The sequence below is a fragment of the Bufo gargarizans genome, chromosome 1, assembly GCF_014858855.1.
Source record: "Bufo gargarizans isolate SCDJY-AF-19 chromosome 1, ASM1485885v1, whole genome shotgun sequence".
NCBI classification, from domain to species: Eukaryota; Metazoa; Chordata; class Amphibia; order Anura; family Bufonidae; genus Bufo; species Bufo gargarizans.
The window spans coordinates 93,591,437-93,614,172 of record NC_058080.1 but is presented as its reverse complement, the minus strand read 5'-3'; positions in this window follow the sequence as shown (position 1 = coordinate 93,614,172).

Sequence of the window (22,736 nt, the reverse complement as noted above, 5' to 3'; positions counted from 1 at the left end):
GAGATAGTCAGCTGCAATATATAATCCAGATAGTTAGTGTTAGATAGTGTAGGTTAGTTAGGGCATATTGTAGCTGATAGGGTCCAGTGCAGGGTGTAGTGTAGGTTATAGAGATAATAAGCTGCAATATATATTACAGATAGTTAGTGTTAGATAGTGTAGGTTAGTTAGGGCATATTGTAGCTGATAGGGTCCAGTGCAGGGTGTAGTGTAGGTTATAGAGATAGTCAGCTGCAATATATAATCCAGATAGTTAGTGTTAGATAGTGTAGGTTAGTTAGGGCATATTGTAGCTGATAGGGTCCAGTGCAGGGTGTAGTGTAGGTTATAGAGATAGTCAGCTGCAATATATAATCCAGATAGTTAGTGTTAGATAGTGTAGATTAGTTAGGGCATATTGTAGCTGATAGGGTCCAGTGCAGGGTGTAGTGTAGGTTATAGAGATAATAAGCTGCAATATATATTACAGATAGTTAGTGTTAGATAGTGTAGATTAGTTAGGGCATATTGTAGCTGATAGGGTCCAGTGCAGGGTGTAGTGTAGGTTATAGAGATAGTTAGCTGCAATATATAATACATATAGTTAGTGTTAGATAGTGTAGGTTAGTTAGGGCATATTGTAGCTGATAGGGTCCAGTGCAGGGTGTAGAGTAGGTTATAGAGATAGTCAGCTGCAATATATATTCCAGATAGTTAGTGTTAGATAGTGTAGGTTAGTTAGGGCATATTGTAGCTGATAGGGTCCAGTGCAGGGTGTAGTGTAGGTTATAGAGATAGTCAGCTGCAATATATAATCCAGATAGTTAGTGTTAGATAGTGTAGATTAGTTAGGGCATATTGTAGCTGATAGGGTCCAGTGCAGGGTGTAGTGTAGGTTATAGAGATAATAAGCTGCAATATATAATCCAGATAGTTAGTGTTAGATAGTGTAGATTAGTTAGGGCATATTGTAGCTGATAGGGTCCAGTGCAGGGTGTAGTGTAAGTTATAGAGATAGTTAGCTGCAATATATAATACATATAGTTAGTGTTAGATAGTGTAGGTTAGTTAGGGCATATTGTAGCTGATAGGGTCCAGTGCAGGGTGTAGAGTAGGTTATAGAGATAGTCAGCTGCAATATATATTCCAGATAGTTAGTGTTAGATAGTGTAGGTTAGTTAGGGCATATTGTAGCTGATAGGGTCCAATGCAGGCTGTAGAGTAGGTTATAGAGATAGTCAGCTGCAATATATAATCCAGATAGTTAGTGTTAGATAGTGTAGGTTAGTTAGGGCATATTGTACCTGATAGGGTCCAGTGCAGGGTGTAGAGTAGGTTATAGAGATAATAAGCTGCAATATATAATCCAGATAGTTAGTGTTAGATAGTGTAGGTTAGTTAGGGCATATTGTAGCTGATAGGGTCCAGTGCAGGGTGTAGTGTAGGTTATAGAGATAGTCAGCTGCAATATATAATCCAGATAGTTAGTGTTAGATAGTGTAGGTTAGTTAGGGCATATTGTAGCTGATAGGGTCCAGTGCAGGGTGTAGTGTAGGTTATAGAGATAGTCAGCTGAAATATATAATCCAGATAGTTAGTGTTAGATAGTGTAGGTTAGTTAGGGCATATTGTAGCTGATAGGGTCCAGTGCAGGGTGTAGTGTAGGTTATAGAGATAATTAGCTGCAATATATAATCCAGATAGTTAGTGTTAGATAGTAATAGGGAATTGTGTAGCTGAATAGCTGATGGGGTCCAGTGCAGGGTGTAGTGTAGGTTATAGAGTTAGCTTGTGATGTCCCAACAATACTAAGTTCAACAATCAGTATTATGTTGTCAAACCTGATTAAAGGTGAAGTTGCATATATTGCACTAAAATATTCAAATCAATAGTGGCGATTTGCGCGATCTCGAATACTATGAAAAACTCTATCTGCATATAAAGCTATTGTTATGACATTGCATTAAATTTTAGTCTAAAACAGTGATCAGGAGTTCTTCTTCACTATCTTGAAAGTTGCCGCCAACCATTTTCATCACTTATGTAGCTAATAGTGCGTGCGTGCATACGTGCATGCGCATAATAGCGCAATCGAAAAGAATATCACGAATATCACATAATCACGAATATTTGGCGAATATTTGCCTAAATATTCATGATATATCGCAAATTCGAATATTGCCCCTGCCACTCATCACTATTGATGGCTTATCCTCAGGATAGGGCATCGTTATCTAATTGGCAAGATCTGACAACCCCCACCCCCACTGATCAGCTGTTTTGGTTTGGCCTTAATGCTGGAAGTTGGCACTAGAACTACATTCTACAACAATTTTGATATAAGATCATGTGGAGCTTACTAAAAGGTCTTGTGTCATAATTTAGAGGATATCCCTTATACACAGAATAAGGAACAACTAGCTGACTGATGGGAGACCAAATGTAAAGAAATTCACTAACCCCAAGAAGCAGCAGATCTCGTCTCACCGTCTGAATGGTGCTGCCGGTCAAGCGTACATGCTGCCTCTCCATGTATTCTCTATGCTACTGCCAGAAATTGCTGATGGCTTCACCACAGCTGCCCGCAGCCAAATTGCATCACGACCGCGCCCTGTGGTTGTACCCATACTACACAAACCATTCTCTGTCAGTCCCCTAGAGAATGAAGCAGCATGTTTGATTTGCTGTTCCATTCAGGTGCCAACAGACAGACCTCCACCTGTCAGCTAATTATGTCCTGTCCTGTAGATAGGAGACAACATAAACTGGGCACAAACCCTTTAAATGTTGCCTTTTGAATACTTTTGAGTTGTTACTATGAGTTCTTATCAGTGCAATATTTCATGTGGTGTTGTACGGTGAAAATACTAGTTTTCATAACTAGGGTATCTTTTCTGATATATGCAGAGGTGGGATTAAAATTTTTAACAATAGGTTCCCTACTCAATAGTGGACATGCGGTGTCACCACACGTTTACATACACATACACCATATATATATATGCAACACCCATAAACATAAATACACCATATACATGGTACACAAACATAAATACACACTACACACACATACCACCCAACTAAGGAGCTAAACTATCAGCGGTGCGCAAAGCAATGGAAGTGAACATCTCCAGCTGTCCTCCTACCGCCAGAGCACCGAATCGGGATTCAGCTGGTAACACAGTTCTCAGATACAGTTGTAATTTTAACAACCTCATCTAGAGAACTGGAGGGAACTGGCTGAATCCCATGCCTGGATCTTGAATCTCTTGATATTTACATGGTTTCCTTAACTCAATATATTCTGTACACCCCTTATTAGTTTCAGTGATTCAATATATACTCCTAGCAAAATTCTGATTTAGAAGAGTTGACTTGGCCATTGAGTATGAATCAAAACAATAAACTAGACTTACCTACAGTCCTATGTAAGAAAAGCAGTTATTACAGAACTAAATACGATTCTAAAGTGACACCTGATAAACTTTTCAATGTTCCTCCACAAAATAAAAGAATGGAAAAAGGAAACACGAAGATCATCAGATTTTTTAACTACCTCCTGCTATTTATGGAAGGCAGTACCATCTGGAACAAGATGTCTCCAGATTTTCTTGTTATATGGATCTAAGCAAAGCGAGACACTTATATGTGAGATCTCTGGACATACATATGTGTAGGTTTGCTTTGATCAGTTTCCTTCATTTCATTTATCTAGTTTACCATCAGTCTTAGTTTCCCATTTCCTATTCTGCTGTCAGGTTCATTTTGGGCAGTATCAACTTGAAGAATCACAGAACAGAAAAGCTCTTGGCTATGATCAGGACTGTCAACTCTCTGTAAATTCGCAGACTGTCTGTAAATAGGGAACTTTGCCTAATGTTCATAATAAATGAAAAAATGTATTTATAATGATATTTAAAAATACTTTCCAAGTGTCCCCATGTGGTCAGGGGCAAAGGGCCACTTTGCAAGAGGTGTGTATTGGCCCTTCTCCATCCCAAGGTAATCTGGTATACAAAGCTCTAGATTATGCCAAATCACTCTCATTCATGCTGCTTAGATGGCATCAACAAACTGAACCACACTGAACGCATACTACATACACCACTAACACACTGAACATATGCTACACACACCACTAACACACTGAACATATGCTACACACAACTCTCACACACTTGGCACATACTACATATACCACTATTACAATGAACACATGCTACACACAGCACTACCACACTGAACAACTGAACACATACCACACACACCACTACCACACTGAACACATACTACACACCACTACCACACTGAACACATACCACACACACCACTACCACACTGAACACATACTACACACCACTACCACACTGAACACATACCACACACACCACTCCCACACTGAACATATGCAACACACAAAACTACTACACTGAACACATACTACACACCACTCCCACACTGAACATATGCTACACACAAAACTACTACACTGAACACATACTACACACCACTGCCACACTGAACACATACTACACACACCACTACCACACTGAACACATACCACACACAGCACTACCACACTGAACACATACTACACACCACTACCACACTGAACACATACCACACACACCACTCCCACACTGAACATATGCTACACACAAAACTACTACACTGAACACATACTACACACCACTGCCACACTGAACACATACTACACACACCACTACCACACTGAACACATACTACACATCCATGAGTCTTTACTCAGACTCCCTGTAGGCAGTGTCGCTATAGTGTAGTCGCAGATCATAGCTAATCCCTAATAGTGTTGAGCACGAATATTTGAATAGCGAATATTATTTGCGAATATCGCAACTTAAAAAATCGGAGAATATTTATTTATATAGTGCATTATATTCGTTAGAGCAAATTTTTTTCATTTTTTCCCCATCTGAACAGTGAACACATGAGGAATCATGATTACTTTAGATGGTAAAAAATGACGAATATTAAAAAAAAAACTAATATATAGCACTATAGCAAATATATTAGTTTTTTAGAATATTCGTCTTTTTTTAAAAAATCCTGTACAGTTGTTCTGGCATACTCCTCCCCGTCACCATGGGAACACCTGGTGGCTAGAATCTACCATCGGATCTCAGTTTTCATGATTGTGGAAACTCAGATCCGATGGTATATTCTAACGCCCAGGCGTTCCCATGGTGACGGGGACGCTTTTTGGGGAGGAGTATGCGAATATAATGAGGCAGTAAGGTGCCCAGAGGAGCATTATTTTCATTCAAAAGGTGCCCAGGAACACCCTCGAGTTCCCAGGTCCGGGGACACTTGTCGGGGAGGAGTATGCCGAAGGGAAACAACTGTACAGGTAGAAAAAAATTATGAATATTCAAAAAAAACAAATATATAGCACTATATCAAATATAGTGCTATATATTTGTTTTTAGAATCTTCGCAAATATAATGGATATTCTGCGACAAATGTGTGAAATATCGCAAATACGAATATGGCCCCTGCCGCTCATCACTAATTCCTAATGAGGCAGCAAATGGTATTAAAAATAGCAGGTCATTTTATTATCCTTACTGTGATGAGAATTAGTGAACTGAAAATTTTCAGGCATAGTCTTTATGCAACTTTTTATATTTATGTGCAGCATAATTAGGCAATATACCAATATGCTGGACAAATCTGCTGCAGATCAAAATCTGTGAAAAAAATGTGTATGCCTCCATAAGAAATTATAGACATATGACAGCCCAGTATGAGCTAAAAGCTTTTTATGCATGCTACCTTATGGATTTATAACACTCAGAAAGCTCAGCGGCTCAACCTCTCACCATATGAATAAGGTGCTCACCTACAGGTCCCACCCTCAGGACCAAAATGAATACGTAAATACCAAAAGCAAAGAAGGGGCACACTTGAAGGATCAATGATGTACAATTTATTCAACCTAAAAACATATCCCCTAAAATCGATAAAACATAAAATGTAGGCTCAATATACATAGATCACCTCTATACTATTAGGAATGAGTCCCGTGTATCAATGCACCTGTCACAGGGTAATTCCTATACCATATGTATTGGCGTACTGCCGCGTTGATCAAAGAACAAATTAGTCCATATATGCCAATGGTATGGTGCTAGGGATATGGCACAATTGTCAATGTGCCGCAGCCAAATTCATGCAGATGTACTAGTTAAAGCTGTAAGCGACTTGGTGCCAATAACCTTCTGATCGTCCACAGTAGGAGTTCAACTGATGTATTCGACACTGTTTAACATTAAAATACCATAACGTATGCTCCACAGGAGCTGGGTCTTACCCATCTTCACTGCCTCTTTTGCAGAGCTGATTCCAGGCGGCCGCACACCAGCGGCGTCCCATGTGGTGTGCTAAACCTCGGCGTGGCGTCCCACGTGACCTGGTTACTTAGGAGACCGGGTAAAGCTGAGATGACGTCACTAGTAGGCGACCGGTTCCTCAGACTCCGGACCGAGATGATTCTCCTTTCTTTTTCTTATTGCTGATTTCCATGTAACATAACTAATTTTCCTTTCTTTTCTTGTTACAGGTTTCAATGCAACGCTCACTCCTTACGCCAGACGTGTTTCGAGGTGCTTGGTGTGCGGCAGACGGGCTCAAATGATTTTGTACAAAATGTATTTGCTAAGCATCTCTAAGTTATTAGCATAGCATTTGCAATGTAATATACTTTTGTACTCTACTTTTCGTTTGTAGAGTGCTGTTGCAGATGTATATTTGCGACCACATCAGCAACGTGCACCTGCGCATTGGGATGTGCTGACCCCTCCCCCCTTTTTGTTTGTAGTATTATATATAGGAGTAGTGGCTGACTACTATATGCTGGGTCGTGCACTCCCTTAGCCTCTTCTGCCTCACAGGCTGATTTTAATTAGCATGAGTATATAGTCTGCTCAGCATGCATGCTGGTATTTCTAGCCCCTGGATTCAATGAAGGCCATTTTGGCTCCACACAGACATAAATCAAGGGGGCCCAGCATGCATGTGGGACCTGCACTTCCTGGATTTCATGGTCGCTGTCATGGCACCCAACAGGTGAGCTTTAGTGTTAGGACCTGTTGAGGAACGGTTGAGACGTATGCATATATATCCATGCATGCCCGCAAACACGTACGGGCATGTATGGTATATATGTGCATACATTAGACATAGCATCATGGGACGATGTGCGCAGATGTGCCCGGCATCTGCGCACGTCTGCCCATGGTGATCCCCAGGGGCTCATGGCCCCTGTGGGAAATATGTGTCCCCTGGGAGCCGTGCCCCCTGATAATGTATGTAGGGGCTTGTGCCCCCTTATGATATGTAGGGGCTTGTGCCCCCTTATAGTATCTGTGCCCTATAGGGGCTTGTGCCCCCTTATATGTGGGGGCTTGTGATATCTGTGCCCCCTTAGATGTGCCCCCTTATGTCACTAATATTAATGTATATACATGTGTATGGATGTGCCCCAAGCATCCATACTCATGTATATTATACGTATCCCCCCTCCTACACCTGAAACCAGGTGCATCGGTTTGAATGTGCCCCAAGCATTCAAACCGATGCAATCTGGCTAATTACATCAGAATGACTGGACAAGGGTCCGGTCATCCTGATGGATACAAAGAGCTCAGATTCAACAGAATCTGAGCCCTTTGTTGTAATTATCTCCAGCGCCGCTGGAGATAATTACGCATGATAGAAGAAGGGGAGAAGCCTCCCCTCCTCCTATTATGCGCATTCCGACAGTGCGATTACAATCGCACTGTCCGGAATGCTAAGGGCAGCAGGCGGGAGATCAAAGGCATCTCCCGCCTGTCTGCAGCGCGTCCCCGATGTGCGGGCCGGCGCAGTGACGTCATATCACTGCGCCGGCCCACGTGGATGATGGGGGCGCGCGCGCAGCCCCCTGGTGGGCGGCGCAGCGCGGGAGTGCGGGCGGCCGGGTTTAAATATCCGGCGGCCCGGCACTCAGGAAGTTAGTTTAGTCAGGGCCCCCACGTGGAAGGAGAGCGCGTCCTGCGCTCAGAGGAGGTTAGTTAGGGTATGGGCCCCACGTGGAGGAGCGCGTCTCGCCCTCCGAATAGTTAGTTTAAGAAAGCGCAGGCAGCCACCTGGGCTGCGCTGCGCTAATACAGAGGACCCTACTGCCGCCCCCCCCAGAAGGAGGAGAGCGCGATCGGCGCTCAAGAAGGAGCAGACCCCCTGGAGACCATAAGTATCACCCCCTTCCTATAACCCCTGATACCCTGGTTCCTGCCTTGGTTGTGTCTGCCTCTGATTCTGTGCCCCAGATCCCCTGATTTACCTTTCCCTGTATCCTGGTAACCTAAACCCCTAACACACCCTTGGGATCCATATTCCCCTGGCTCCCTGTGTGCATGCTCCCCTGATTAACCCTTTCCCTGCCAGGCATTCTCTGCCCTGGTCCCCCCCGACACTTTACACCCCCTGATGTCCGTGCCCTGTTCCCCTGTCCTGCCTGCCTCTGTTGAGCTTGCAGCTGCTCTGAACTGTATTTCATGGCCTGCAAGTATTAACCCCTGCAGAGCCATTGATGTGTGTATTGTCTTGTAACCCCGTAGGGACAGTATAGAGCTAGCGGGTGGGATTATACTGTATGTGTGAATTGTCTAGTTAGTTTATGGGTGGAATTGGGAACGTGTAGCGTAGTTGAGTATTGTATATGTGTAGCTGTGTATTGTTAGTGTATTGCGTGCGTAGTGTATTGTAATAAATACTGTGTTACTTGTACCCTTTGTGTAGTGTGTACTTGTTAGCGGTAGTAAGTAAGGCGCATGCAGCTAGTATAGTGATTAGTGTAAAGCATAGCGAAGATATTGTGTAATTGTTATATAAAGGCATAAATAGGCAGAGTCATCACTAGACGGCTCCTCCTATTTAGGAATATTAATTATCGATATTCGCATAATATTGGTGATTAATATTCCCCCTTTACATTAGCGAGCCAGGCCCACTGCTTGGATTTTGAAATCTGCGTTTGGTTTTGGGGTTAGAGGTCGGTTGTCCTGTGAATTGTCAGGCAAGAGAGACGTGGTCAGCGGTCTGAGCGTCTAGGAGAGACGTGGTCAGCGGTCTGAGCGTCTAGGACCTGATAATTCGGACAGGAAACGCGACTCTTCCTCACAGTACCAAACGCAGATCAAAATCTTTAGCAGAGAATCTATGTTCTATCTGTGAATTAATATTTTGCTATTTGCTTTGCACGGTCACTACACCGCTCGAGTGATTGCGAGGGAGAAGAGGATACGTCACTGGAAGAGATCCATCTTCGTGGGAGCAGCGTACAAAGTCAGGCTGGTCGGGAAGAGGCGTTCCGGGAAAATGGACTTCTTCCAAGCAGCTGCGAGGAGGTACGGCCCCAAGGAGAAGATGGACGCTCAAACGGTGAGTATGGACTTCCCCACACTGCAACACTTGAGCAAACACAGTACATTCAATCCCATCCTCCCCACCACATACAAGTCAGCAGAAATGCTGTGGTCCGATTTGTTGGCACAGGCTTGTAGTTATGACAAGCTTTGTGTTAACAAACGGACGGTGTTGAATAAGGCCACTAAACGGCTTCGGATGCTGGCCAAACTCGTTCATACGTTTGAGGCTAGCATCTGTAAGCCAAAGGAAGTGGCGCTGGTGTCTCAGTCAACAGAGACAATTCCTCCGGCTGTTCACTGCCAGTGCTGTGCCAATAGTTCCGACCAGGTTTCGGCATTGCGGGCACAGCTGGCGGAGAATGTGCAGTCTACTGTTGACCGAGATGCGCAGGTGGCTCGAATACAGTCACAATTAGTGGAAATGCAGAAGGCAGAAGGAGGAAATTGAGGCTCAGTTGACTCAGTCTTATACTGAGGTCAAGGCCTTCAAGGAACGCACTGCCTCTACTAGTGTGACGGTAGCCAAATTGAAGGCTCAGGTTGCTGTAAGCTCCCAGATAATGACTGGCATGCAACAGGTCATCACCAAGTTGGTGCCGGCCCTTTCTTTTCCCATAAAGTCAGGGTCGGAATATCCCAAAACTTTGCCCTATACAGGGCAAATAGGGGGGAGAGTAGTCTGTGACAGGCCAAATCACCAGACCAAGCCTGTCCAGACTAACAGAGATTTCTCCCTGACTTTGGGGAAAAGAAACATCGTGAAAAGTGCCTCCCTGAAGATGGAACAATTCAGGGAGCGCGGTTGCAGTGTGGACGGACCTAGGCCACACCAGGCAAACATCAAATGCTTTGCTTGTGGTGGCTTGGGTCATATAGCGAAGCACTGCAAAACACACAGGACAGTAAGCCCAATCAGGTGCTTCAGGTGTGGGAACAAAGGACACATTGCAAGGAATTGCCCTTGTGCAAGTAATTGCAATGTGTCCAGTGATGGGATTCAGGTAACAAATCGTGCAGCGGGGTCTAGTCAGTTTGGCCATAAAGGGGTACCTCTCGGCAGCATCATCAGCTGCTGAGGGGCCAGAGTGGCCAAGCTAGGCTAGGCAACATTTGACACCCCTGTACTATTTGTTACACCGTTTGTTACCCTATACATGTCCATGTTGTGTGTTTTTGTTGTCCATTGTAACGTTCTCTTTGATGTTGATGGTGGTCCTTGTCTATGAGTGTGTTCCACCAGGCTGATTTATGTAGTGTTGTAATGTCCCGTCTGCTGTCTTGTTTCATTCTGTGTCCCCTTGGAGCGGAGCAGTGTTATACTGTGGATCGAGAACGTATAGGGTCGCGAGCAGATAATATCACACGGGAATCCTGCTGGTCGGGAGAAGGCATAAGGACCTTCTTCATGCAGCACACAAAAGATGATGTGATATTATTCTGGGCAACTAGGGTCTCGGATCGATACAGATAACACTGTTGTGCTCAAGGTTTTCGGTAGGGCTGTGTTGCGCTGGGGACTGGGGCGGACAGACAACATTGGTGTAATGTTGTGCTGCGCACTTAATTCTAGTCCGAGCAGGTAGCACAGCTCTGATAGGGATTGGACGCGGAGTGTTTGGCAGCAGAGTGTGGACTGTGTTCTTGTGTTGTGGGGTCCTGAGGAGCCGGGGCATGCCTATGCCGTTGGTTCTGCGGGCCTCCACAAGATGGGATCACAGGGGGAAGTCAGCCTGGGTACACATGAGTGGACAGGGATGCGGTGCCATCAAGATGGTGCTTTGTCCACAGAACTCCAGTTATCCTAACCTAGTAGGGAGGCCATCCTTATCTGTTGGTGCAGAGGGATGTGTAGCAGAGGACACGCTCCTCTGAAGGTAGGGTGTTCAGACACCAGTGTTGGGATAATGAGGAGTCCTGTGAGACAAAGGGCAGCCCAATACCTTTCTCTACCCATGGGTCAAAGGTATTGGTGCTGGGAATTTTTGTACATTTAACTGCACCGTTAGGGGAGAAATTCCCCTGGGAGCACCTGGTATTTTCTTCTGCCATAGGTTTTATATGGAGCGGAAGAAAAACCCAGGAGAGGCCACGGAAGAGGCCAGCTACTCCCCCTGACGCTCTTGGGAGGCTCCAGAGGATCCCACTGGATTTTGGCAACCAAGCGACCTCTGCCTAGAGGTGTTTTTAGAGATGGAGGACTGTGCCACAATCCAGCGGGAGCATTATTTAAGGCTCTGGAGGAAGATTTGGAGACGTTCGGGTGGAAGAGCATATCACTGGTTTCACCCAGTGAAACTTCTTCTGGTTCTGGTGATCGTCATCTACAGTCGGAGGGTCAAGGGACTTATTGACCAAAATACACCAGAACCAGACAGAACTGTACAGAACTATCCGGAGGAGGAGGCTCAGGACATAACCAAACATGGTTCCTGTAGCCAAATATTATTGTATGGACACACTTTGTTTTCTATGGGGGTTCGGGACGTATAACATGTACTACCCTGAAACCCCATAGCACATTGTATTTATTGATTTTGTTTGTCGGTCGATGGTGTACCCATAGACACTCTAGGTACAAATGTGTGACAGCCCAAAACTCGCCCAACGCACAGCGGTGAGCTATCATTTGACTGTACACATTTGTATCCTATAGTCGTTTCCCATTGACACAGGGGTCTGCGACCTACAGGTGTCTTTGGAGGTGTAGAGAGATATGCCAGGTTGCATGAGTCTCTATGGGTACACACATGTAATGGAATTTGGTGGTGTTGGGAGGGATGTAACATGTATTTTGTGTGAATGGGGATAAGGTTAGGTCACGATAGGGACAGGCATTCATTTGCCACCTTGAACCCTGGAACGGTGAAGTTCTTAAGGGAAGGGCTGGATGTGTAGTGTGGCGGAAGGTGTTCTCCGCAGTAGAATTTAGGTACTATGACATCACCGCTTAAGAGTCTGACCTGCCTTATAAAGACCTATTAATCTGTCCACGGGAGAACCGCACCCGTCAAGATGGAAACAGACGTTGGAAAGTTGTGATAGAAGAAAGTTGGGACTGAGACTGTGAGGGTGAACCCGCTCCAGATTCCTTGGAGGCGGGCCATACCGGAAGATCGGCATAACTACCGAGAGACTGTGGGGGTGTGGTCACTCCGAAGTGGGGGTGGCTGACACCAAGAGACGGATAAAAGAAAGGCCAGTTAAAGACTGTGAGGGTGAACCCGCTCCAGATTCCTTGGAGGAGGGCCATACCGGAAGATCGGCATAACTACCGAGAGACTGTGGGGGTGTGGTCACTCCAAAGTGGGGGTGGCTGACACCAAGAGACGGATAAAAGAAAGGCCAGTTAAAGACTGTAAGGGTGAACCCGCTCCAGAATTGGGGGGGACGAAGATACCTGAAGATCGGCAGAATTACCGAGAGACTGTGGGGGTGTGGTCACTCCAAAGTGGGGGTGGCCGACACTAAAAGACTGTTAAAGAGATTGTGGGTGTGTGGTATCCTAAAGATGTCAAGAAGAAGACTGTGTATCCTGTGGACGGAGTGAGTAGGTTACGGTGAAGGGCAGGTCGGAGGAAGCTGGATTAGGGATGTCTAAGTACCTAAAGATCAGTGTGCACTACAGTTCTTCCTGAACTTCCACCAAAGATGGGGTTGAAGGGGGGGCAAATATCTCAACCCGTTCCCCCATTATATTGTCGTATTATATTCCGACAACAGGGGGATTGTTGAGGAACGGTTGAGACGTATGCATATATATCCATGCATGCCCTGCAAACACGTGCGGGCATGTATGGTATATATGTGCATACATTAGACATAGCATCATGGGATGATGTGCGCAGATGTGCCCAGCATCTGCGCACGTCTGCCCATGGTGATTCCCAGGGGCTCATGTTGGCCCCTGTGGGAAATATGTGTCCCCTGGGAGCCGTGCCCCCTGATAATGTATGTAGGGGCTTGTGCCCCCTTATGATATGTAGGGGCTTGTGCCCCCTTATAGTATCTGTGCCCTATAGGGGCTTGTGCCCCCTTATATGTGGGGGCTTGTGATATCTGTGCCCCCTTAGATGTGCCCCCTTATGTCCCTAATATTAATGTATATACATGTGTATGGATGTGCCCCAAGCATCCATACTCATGTATATTATACGTATCCCCCCTCCTACACCTGAAACCAGGTGCATCGGTTTGAATGTGCCCCAAGCATTCAAACCGATGCAATCTGGCTAATTGCATCAGAATGACTGGACAAGGGTCCGGTCATCCTGATGGATACAAAGAGCTCAGATTCAACAGAATCTGAGCCCTTTGTTGTAATTATCTCCAGCGCCGCTGGAGATAATTACGCATGATAGAAGAAGGGGAGAAGCCTCCCCTCCTCCTATTATGCGCATTCCGACAGTGCGATTACAATCGCACTGTCCGGAATGCTAAGGGCAGCAGGCGGGAGATCAAAGGCATCTCCCGCCTGTCTGCAGCGCGTCCCCGATGTGCGGGCCGGCGCAGTGACGTCATATCACTGCGCCGGCCCACGTGGATGATGGGGGCGCGCGCGCGCCCCCTGGTGGGCGGCGCAGCGCGGGAGTGCGGGCGGCCGGGTTTAAATATCCGGCGGCCCGGCACTCAGGAAGTTAGTTTAGTCAGGGCCCCCACGTGGAAGGAGAGCGCGTCCTGCGCTCAGAGGAGGTTAGTTAGGGTATGGGCCCCACGTGGAGGAGCGCGTCTCGCCCTCCGAATAGTTAGTTTAAGAAAGCGCAGGCAGCCACCTGGGCTGCGCTGCGCTAATACAGAGGACTCCTACTGCCGCCCCCCCCCAGAAGGAGGAGAGCGCGATCGGCGCTCAAGAAGGAGCGGACCCCCTGGAGACCATAAGTATCACCCCCTTCCTATAACCCCTGATACCCTGGTCCCTGCCTTGGTTGTGTCTGCCTCTGATTCTGTGCCCCAGATCCCCTGATTTACCCTTTCCCTGTATCCCTGGTAACCTAAACCCCTAACACACCCTTGGGATCCATATTCCCCTGGCTCCCTGTGTGCATGCTCTCCCCTGATTAACCCTTTCCCTACCAGGCATTCTCTGCCCTGGTCCCCCCCCCCGACACTTTACACCCCCTGATGTCCGTGCCCTGTTCCCCTGTCCTGTTCCCCTGTCCTGCCTGCCTCTGTTGAGCTTGCAGCTGCTCTGAACTGTATTTCATGGCCTGCAAGTATTAACCCCTGCAGAGCCATTGATGTGTGTATTGTCTTGTAACCCCGTAGGGACAGTATAGAGATAGACGGGTGGGATAATATTACTTGTATGTGTGAATTGTCTAGTTAGTTTATGGGTGGAATTGGGAACGTGTAGCGTAGTTGTAGTTATTGTATATGTGTAGTGCTGTGTATTGTTAGTGTATTGCGTGCGTAGTGTATTGTAATAAATACTGTGTTACTTGTACCCTTTGTGTAGTGTGTACTTGTTAGCGGTAGTAAGTAAGGCGCATGCAGTTAGCATTAGTGATTAGTGTAAAGCATAGCGAAAGTATTGTGTTGTTATTGTTATATAAAGGCATAAATAGGCGGAGTCATCACTAGACGGCTCCTCCTATTTAGGAATATTAATTATCGATATTCGCATAATATTGGTGATTAATATTCCCCCTTTACAGGACCCGTCTTATAGAGATCGCCTTGGCGTGCGTCAGACCGGCTCAAATAATTTTGTACAAAATGTATTTGCTAAGCATCTCTAGGTTATTAGCATAGCATTTGCAATGTAATATACTTTTGTACTCTACTTTTGGTTTGTAGAGTGCTGTTGCACTATGTGTTTGTCAGATTAATTACCTGTAGTTGCTGATTTTGAGCCTCCCCTGTACGAAAATTTCCTTTGTTTGTAGATCGAAACAGGGTATCCTCTTTTTGTTTTCTACCCAATCGAGTGGAGTATGGTCTTGCATTGCCTTCTTGGCTTCCTCCTTCAGTGTCAGTAGATACATAAGACAAGTTTGATGCACTCCTACCACTTGGTTCCCTAGGGCCTTGCTTCAATCTATATACCCGATTTTGCTCTAAGTCATTTAAATCCCTCAGAAATTTCTTAACTTTACGTTCTTTAATCTGTCTTTCCCATATACTGCATGAATCATCAATGTCTCTTCTGAAGCTACCACCGTTTTTTACTATTTATCATTTTAAAACTTATTTGAAATAATAAAGATTATATACTTTTGTACTTATGTAGCACTGCATAATATTTCATTGTAGGTGTTGTAACTGGCATTTAGCATATGGAGTGCAATAATATTTTGGAGCCCGTTGTATATTGGGGTTATTATTTCCAAAAATACAAGGTTTGTTTCTTTTAACTAGTACTAGCAAGAAGGTAGCTATAAGGAATGTTGAGGTGGTCAGAGCACACATGGAGTCCTGTGTACAGTTCAGGGCTTCTGTGAACAAGGCAAACATAGCAGAGCTGGAGATGGTTCAGAGGATGGAGACTAAAGTAATAACCGGAATGGGTGTACTACAGTACCCTGAAAGATTATCAGCATTAGGCCTCATGCACACGACAGTGTTTTTTCACGGTCCGCAAAACGGGCTTCCGTTGTTCCGTGATCCGTGTCTGTTTTTTCTTCCGTTGTGTTTCCGTGTATCCGTTTTTTTTGTGGACCGTCAGAAAACAAGAAATGGTGAAAAAAATGTAATTTTAATAACTCCACCCAGGATTCTGGTATAAATGCTGGTCACCTAAGTGTGGTTTTGTGGCCATTTTCTGTAGTCTTCACAGAGTACAGAGGTTCTTTTGGTTGCTTGTCTTTGCTGTTTCACAATGGCGGATGACTCTGAGGAAGAGGTCTTACTGCATTGGCTTGTTTCTCGGCGATGGGGACCACACACTCCTTTGTTGGATGAGGAACCTAGTAGAACGTGGCGATTTTGGGTCCATCCGATAGTTTCACAACGCTACCAGAAAGGACACTTTCATACCCTCTACCAAGATCTTCACCTGCATCCTAAGAAGTTTTTTTCCTTCTGTCGGATGTCAGTACCTACATTTGATCGCTTGCTGACGTCTCTACGTACTGTCCTTGCCTTCATGGACACCAATATGAGGCGCAGCATTTCTCCAGAGGAAAGGCTCATCATCACATTGAGGTAAGCAATATTTTACATTTATAGTTTCGTCAGTAATGTGCAGTGCTTCTGTCAGGAGGAACATGTGTTAGAAAATGGCTGCTGTTAGACATGTGCTACTGTTTGCTGAAGTAACCTCTTTGCCCATAATGTTTTGTGAACATTTTTTTGTTTTGTTTTGTTTTTTTACTTGAATCCCTGACAAACTACCTGGCAATATTAAAGCTCACCGTTTCTTTTAGCAGGTTTGCAATTTGTGTTCAGCTATCTTCATCATCATGCATAATGTTCACATCATTTTCAAGGTGCCCATAACCTTCAACATTTCAAGGGTCTAAACACAGTTGTTGTAACTTAGTTGTGGTAGTACTGTCCACTCCCCAATAGCTGGTAGTGTTAGGTTCATACACCCAAAATCACTTTTTTAAATTATGTTTAGTTGCCAATGGACATAGATAGTTTTAAATCATGTCTTGTATACAATATTATAGGCGCATAAAGTATCGGATGTTCCCTTTTAGTTTTTGCTTACAGTTTTTTTTCCCCTACAGATTCCTTGCAACTGGGAACTCTTGCATCTCTGCATTTTGAGTTTCTTTAGGAACCTCGACGATTTCTCGGATTGTACGTCACACTTGCCATGTCATCTGGCAGCAACTCCGAGAGACGGTGATGCCGCAGCCCAAGACGGACGATTGGATTTGCATCGCTGAGGGCTTCAATATTTCAGCGCAGTTTCCAAACTGCATCGGGGCAATGGATGGCAAGCACATCCGTATGAAGAAGCCTCCTCACTCAGGGTCCTGATTCTATTATAAACATTATTTTTCGGTAGTGCTGATGGCTGTTGCTGACAGTAACTACCGGGTTTATAATGGTTAATACCGAGGCCTATGGAAGCACTGCGGATGCTCGCATCTTTAGTGCTTCGAGAATGGGTGAGCGGCTTTGTGCCAACCAGCTTGCCCTGCCCGAGTCCAGAAGACTGCCCGGATATGCAGGTCCGCCGGCTCCATTTGTCATCGTGGCGGATGAAGGGTTTGCATTGACACCCCATGTTATGCGGCCCTTTCCAAAGCGTGGTTTGGATGTCAGAAGGCGTATTTTCAACTACCGGTTGACTCGTGCCCGTCGGTATGTTGAGTGCGCTTTCGGGATACTCTCTAGCAAGTGGAGGGTGATTTTTGTCATCCATATAGATGGATCCGGAGAATGCTACCCTGTTGATTCAAGTTGTTCTACACAACTTCACCAGGATTCACGAGGCTTCCTCTTCTGTTGACATGGAAGATCTTTCTACGTCATCAGATTTGGGTTTGGAAAGGACCCTGCATAGACAACCTGGGACTGCAGGCATTGCAGTTCGGAAACTCTATGCAGACTACTTTTACAGCCCAGAGGGGTCCTTGCCATGGCAGAGGGATGCTATTCGTGGCAGCTTTTGAAATCTTCTGGGCTCTTTAGTAGAGTTGAGCGAACACCTGGATGTTCGGGTTCGAGAAGTTCGGCCGAACTTCCCGGAGATGTTCGGGTTCGGGATCCGAACCCGACCCGAACTTCGTCCCGAACCCGAACCCCATTGAAGTCAATGGGGACCCGAACTTTTCGGCACTAAAAAGGCTGTAAAACAGCCCAGGAAAGAGCTAGAAGGCTGCAAAAGGCAGCAACATGTAGGTAAATCCCCTGCAAACAAATGTGGATAGGGAAATGAATAAAAATAAAAAAAAATAAAAAAAAATTAACCAAAATCAATTGGAGAGAGGTTCCATAGCAGAGAATCTGGCTTCCCGTCACCCACCACTGGAACAGTCCATTCTCAGATATTTAGGCCCCGGCACCCAGGCAGAGGAGAGAGGTCCCGTAACAGAGAATCTGGCTTCATGTCAGCAGAGAATCAGTCTGCATGTCATAGCAGAGAATCAGGCTTCACATCAGCCACCACTGTAACAGTCCATTGTCATATATTTAGGCCCACGCACACAGGCAGAGGAGAGAGGTCCCGTAACAGAGAATCTGGCTTCATGTCAGCAGAGAATCAGTCTGCATGTCATAGCAGAGAATCAGGCTTCACGTCAGCCACCACTGTAACAGTCCATTGTCATATATTTAGGCCCAGGCACCCAGGCAGAGGAGAGAGGTCCCGTAACAGAGAATCTGGCTTCATGTCAGCAGAGAATCAGTCTGCATGTTATAGCAGAGAATCAGGCTTCACGTCACCCAACATTGGAACAGTCCATTGGCATATATTTAGGCCCCGGCACCCAGACAGAGGAGAGGTTCATTCAACTTTGGGTTGCCTCGCAATATAATGGTAAAATGAAAATAAAAATAGGATTAAATGAGGAAGTGCCCTGGAGTACAATAATATATGGTTAAGGGGAGGTAGTTAATGTCTAATCTGCACAAGGGATGGACAGGTCCTGTGGGATCCATGCCTGGTTCATTTTTATGAACGTCAGCTTGTCCACATTGGCTGTAGACAGGCGGCTGCGTTTGTCTGTAATGACGCCCCCTGCCGTGCTGAATACACGTTCAGACAAAACGCTGGCCGCCGGGCAGGCCAGCACCTCCAAGGCATAAAAGGCTAGCTCTGGCCACGTGGACAATTTAGAGACCCAGAAGTTGAATGGGGCCGAACCATCAGTCAGTACGTGGAGGGGTGTGCACACGTACTGTTCCACCATGTTAGTGAAATGTTGCCTCCTGCTAACACGTTGCGTATCAGGTGGTGGTGCAGTTAGCTGTGGCGTGTTGACAAAACTTTTCCACATCTCTGCCATGCTAACCCTGCCCTCCGAGGAGCTGGCCGTGACACAGCTGCCTTGGCGACCTCTTGCTCCTCCTCTGCCTTGGCCTTGGGCTTCCACTTGTTCCCCTGTGACATTTGGGAATGCTCTCAGTAGCGCGTCTACCAACGTGCGCTTGTACTCGCGCATCTTCCTATCACGCTCCAGTGCAGGAAGTAAGGTGGGCACATTGTCTTTGTACCGTGGATCCAGCAGGGTGGCAACCCAGTAGTCCGCACACGTTAAAATGTGGGCAACTCTGCTGTCGTTGCGCAGGCACTGCAGCATGTAGTCGCTCATGTGTGCCAGGCTGCCCAGGGGTAAGGACAAGCTGTCCTCTGTGGGAGGCGTATCGTCATGCGTTTCCCCCCAGCCACGCACCAGTGATGGGCCCGAGCTGCGTTGGGTGCCACCCCGCTGTGACCATGCTTCATCCTCATCCTCCTCCAGCTCCTCCTCATCCTCGTCCTCCAGTAGTGGGCCCTGGCTGGCCACATTTGTACCTGGCCTCTGCTGTTGCAAAAAACATCCCTCTGAGTCACTTCGAAGAGACTGGCCTGAAAGTGCTAAAAATAACCCCTCTTCCTCCTCCTCCTCCTGGGCCACCTCCTCTTCCATCATCGCCCTAAGTGTTTTCTCAAGGAGACATAGAAGTGGTATTGTAACGCTGATAACGGCGTCATCGCCACTGGCCATGTTGGTGGAGTACACGAAACAGCGCAACAGGGCACACAGGTCTCGCATGGAGGTCCAGTCATTGGTGGTGAAGTGGTGCTGTTCCGCAGTGCGATTGACCCGTGCGTGCTGCAGCTGAAACTCCACTATGGCCTGCTGCTGCTCGCACAGTCTGTCCAGCATGTGCAAGGTGGAGTTCCATCTGGTGGGCACGTCGCATATGAGGCGAGAAGGCCGAAGTTACGCTGTAGCGCAGACAGGCGAGCAGCGGCAGGATGTGAACGCCGGAAGCGCGAACAGACGGCCCGCACTTTATGCAGCAGCTCTGACATGTCGGGGTAGTTGTGAATGAACTTCTGCACCACCAAATTCAGCACATGCGCCAAGCAAGGGATGTGCGTCAAACCGGCTAGTCCCAGAGCTACAACGAGATTTCGCCCATTATCGCACACCACCAGGCCGGGCTTGAGGCTCTCCGGCAGCAACCACTCGTCGGTCTGTTGTTCTATACCCCGCCACAACTCCTGTGCGGTGTGGGGCCTGTCCCCCAAACATATGAGTTTCAGAATGGCCTGCTGACGTTTACCCCGGGCTGTGCTGAAGTTGGTGGTGAAGGTGTGTGGCTGACTGGATGAGCAGGTGGAGGAAGAGGAGGAGGAAGCTGAGTAGGAGAAGGTGGCAACAGGAGGCAAAGAATGTTGCCCTGCGATCCTTGGCGGTGGAAGGACGTGCGCCAAACAGCTCTCCGCCTGGGGCCCAGAAGCCACTACATTTACCCAGTGTGCAGTTAGGGAGATATAGCGTCCCTGGCCGTGCTTACTGGTCCACGTATCTGTGGTTAGGTGGACCTTGCCACAGATGGCGTTGCGCAGTGCACACTTGATTTTATCTGATACTTGGTTGTGCAGGGAAGGCACGGCTCTCTTGGAGAAGTAGTGCCGGCTGGGAACAACATACTGTGGGACAGCAAGCGACATGAGCTGTTTGAAGCTGTCTGTGTCCACCAGCCTAAATGACAGCATTTCATAGGCCAGTAGTTTTGAAATGCTGGCATTCATGGCCAGGGATCGAGGGTGGCTAGGTGGGAATTTACGCTTTCTCTCAAATGTTTGTGAGATGGAGAACTGAACGCTGCCGTGTGACATGGTTGAGATGCTTGGTGACGGAGGTGGTGGTGTTGGTGGTACATCCCCTGTTTGCTGGGAGGCAGATGCCAACGTTCCTCCAGAGGCGGAGGAAGAGGCCGAGGCGGCAGCAGCAGAAGAGGCCGAGGCGGCAGCAGCAGAAGAGGTAGCAGGGGTAGCCTGAGTGACTTCCTTGTTTTTAAGGTATTTACTCCACTGCAGTTCATGCTTTGCATGCAGGTGCCTGGTCATGCAGGTTGTGCTAAGGTTCAGAACGTTAATGCCTCGCTTCAGTCTCTGATGGCACAGCGTGCAAACCACTCGGGTCTTGTCGTCAGCACATTGTTTGAAGAAGTGCCATGCCAGGGAACTCCTTGAAGCTGCCTTTGGGGTGCTCGGTCCCAAATGGCGGCGGTCAGTAGCATGCGGAGTCTCTTGGCGGCGGGTGTTCTGCTTTTGCCCACTGCTCCCTCTTTTGCTACGCTGTTGGCTCGGTCTCACCACTGCCTCTTCCTCCGAACTGTGAAAGTCAGTGGCACGACCTTCATTCCATGTGGGGTCTAGGACCTCATCCTCCCCTGCATTGTCTTCCACCCAGTCTTGATCCCTGACCTCCTGTTCAGTCTGCACACTGCAGAAAGACGCAGCAGTTAGCACCTGTGTTTCGTCATCATCAGAGACATGCTGAGGTGGTATTCCCATGTCCTCATCATCAGGAAACATAAGTGGATGTGAGTCAGTGCATTCTATGTCTTCCACCGCTGGAGAAGGGCTGGGTGGATGCCCTTGGGAAACCCTGCCAGCGGAGTCTTCAAACAGCATAAGAGACTGCTGCATAACTTGAGGCTCAGACAGTTTCCCTGGTATGCATGGGGGTGATGTGACAGACTGATGGGCTTGGTTTTCAGGTGCCATCTGTGCGCTTTCTGCAGAAGACTGGGTGGGAGATAATGTGAACGTGCTGGATCCACTGTCGGCCACCCAATTGACTAATGCCTGTACCTGCTCAGGCCTTACCATCCTTAGAACGGCATTGGGCCCCACCAAATATCGCTGTAAATTATGGCGGCTACTGGGACCTGAGGTAGTTGGTACACTAGGACGTGTGGCTGTGGCAGAACGGCCACGTCCTCTCCCAGCACCAGAGGGTCCACTAACACCACCATGACCATGTCCGCGTCCACGTCCCTTACTAGAGGTTTTCCTCATTGTTACCGTTCACCACAATAAGAAAAATATTATTTGGCCCAATGTATTGAATTCAAATTCAGGCCTTTTTTTACAGACACCTAACACTATCTGGCTATCTATTTAGGTACCGTATTACACTAATACAGGCACAGCAGTAACCACAGATTTAGCTGAATATAAATTTGAGGCCTAGTATTTAGGCGCTGGGTGACAGGTATAGGTTTACTGACAGAATTAGACTTGGAAATGCACAGTAGCGTGTGTGTGAAGTTATTCAGAATGACCCTATGTGCACCTTGAATCTTATATACCCTTTTAGGGATAGATTTAAAGTAGCTCTGATACAGCAGAAACCACTAAATTAGGAAATTGCTAAATTGGGAATTGTATTTAAACCCAGAACAAAAACTGTGCT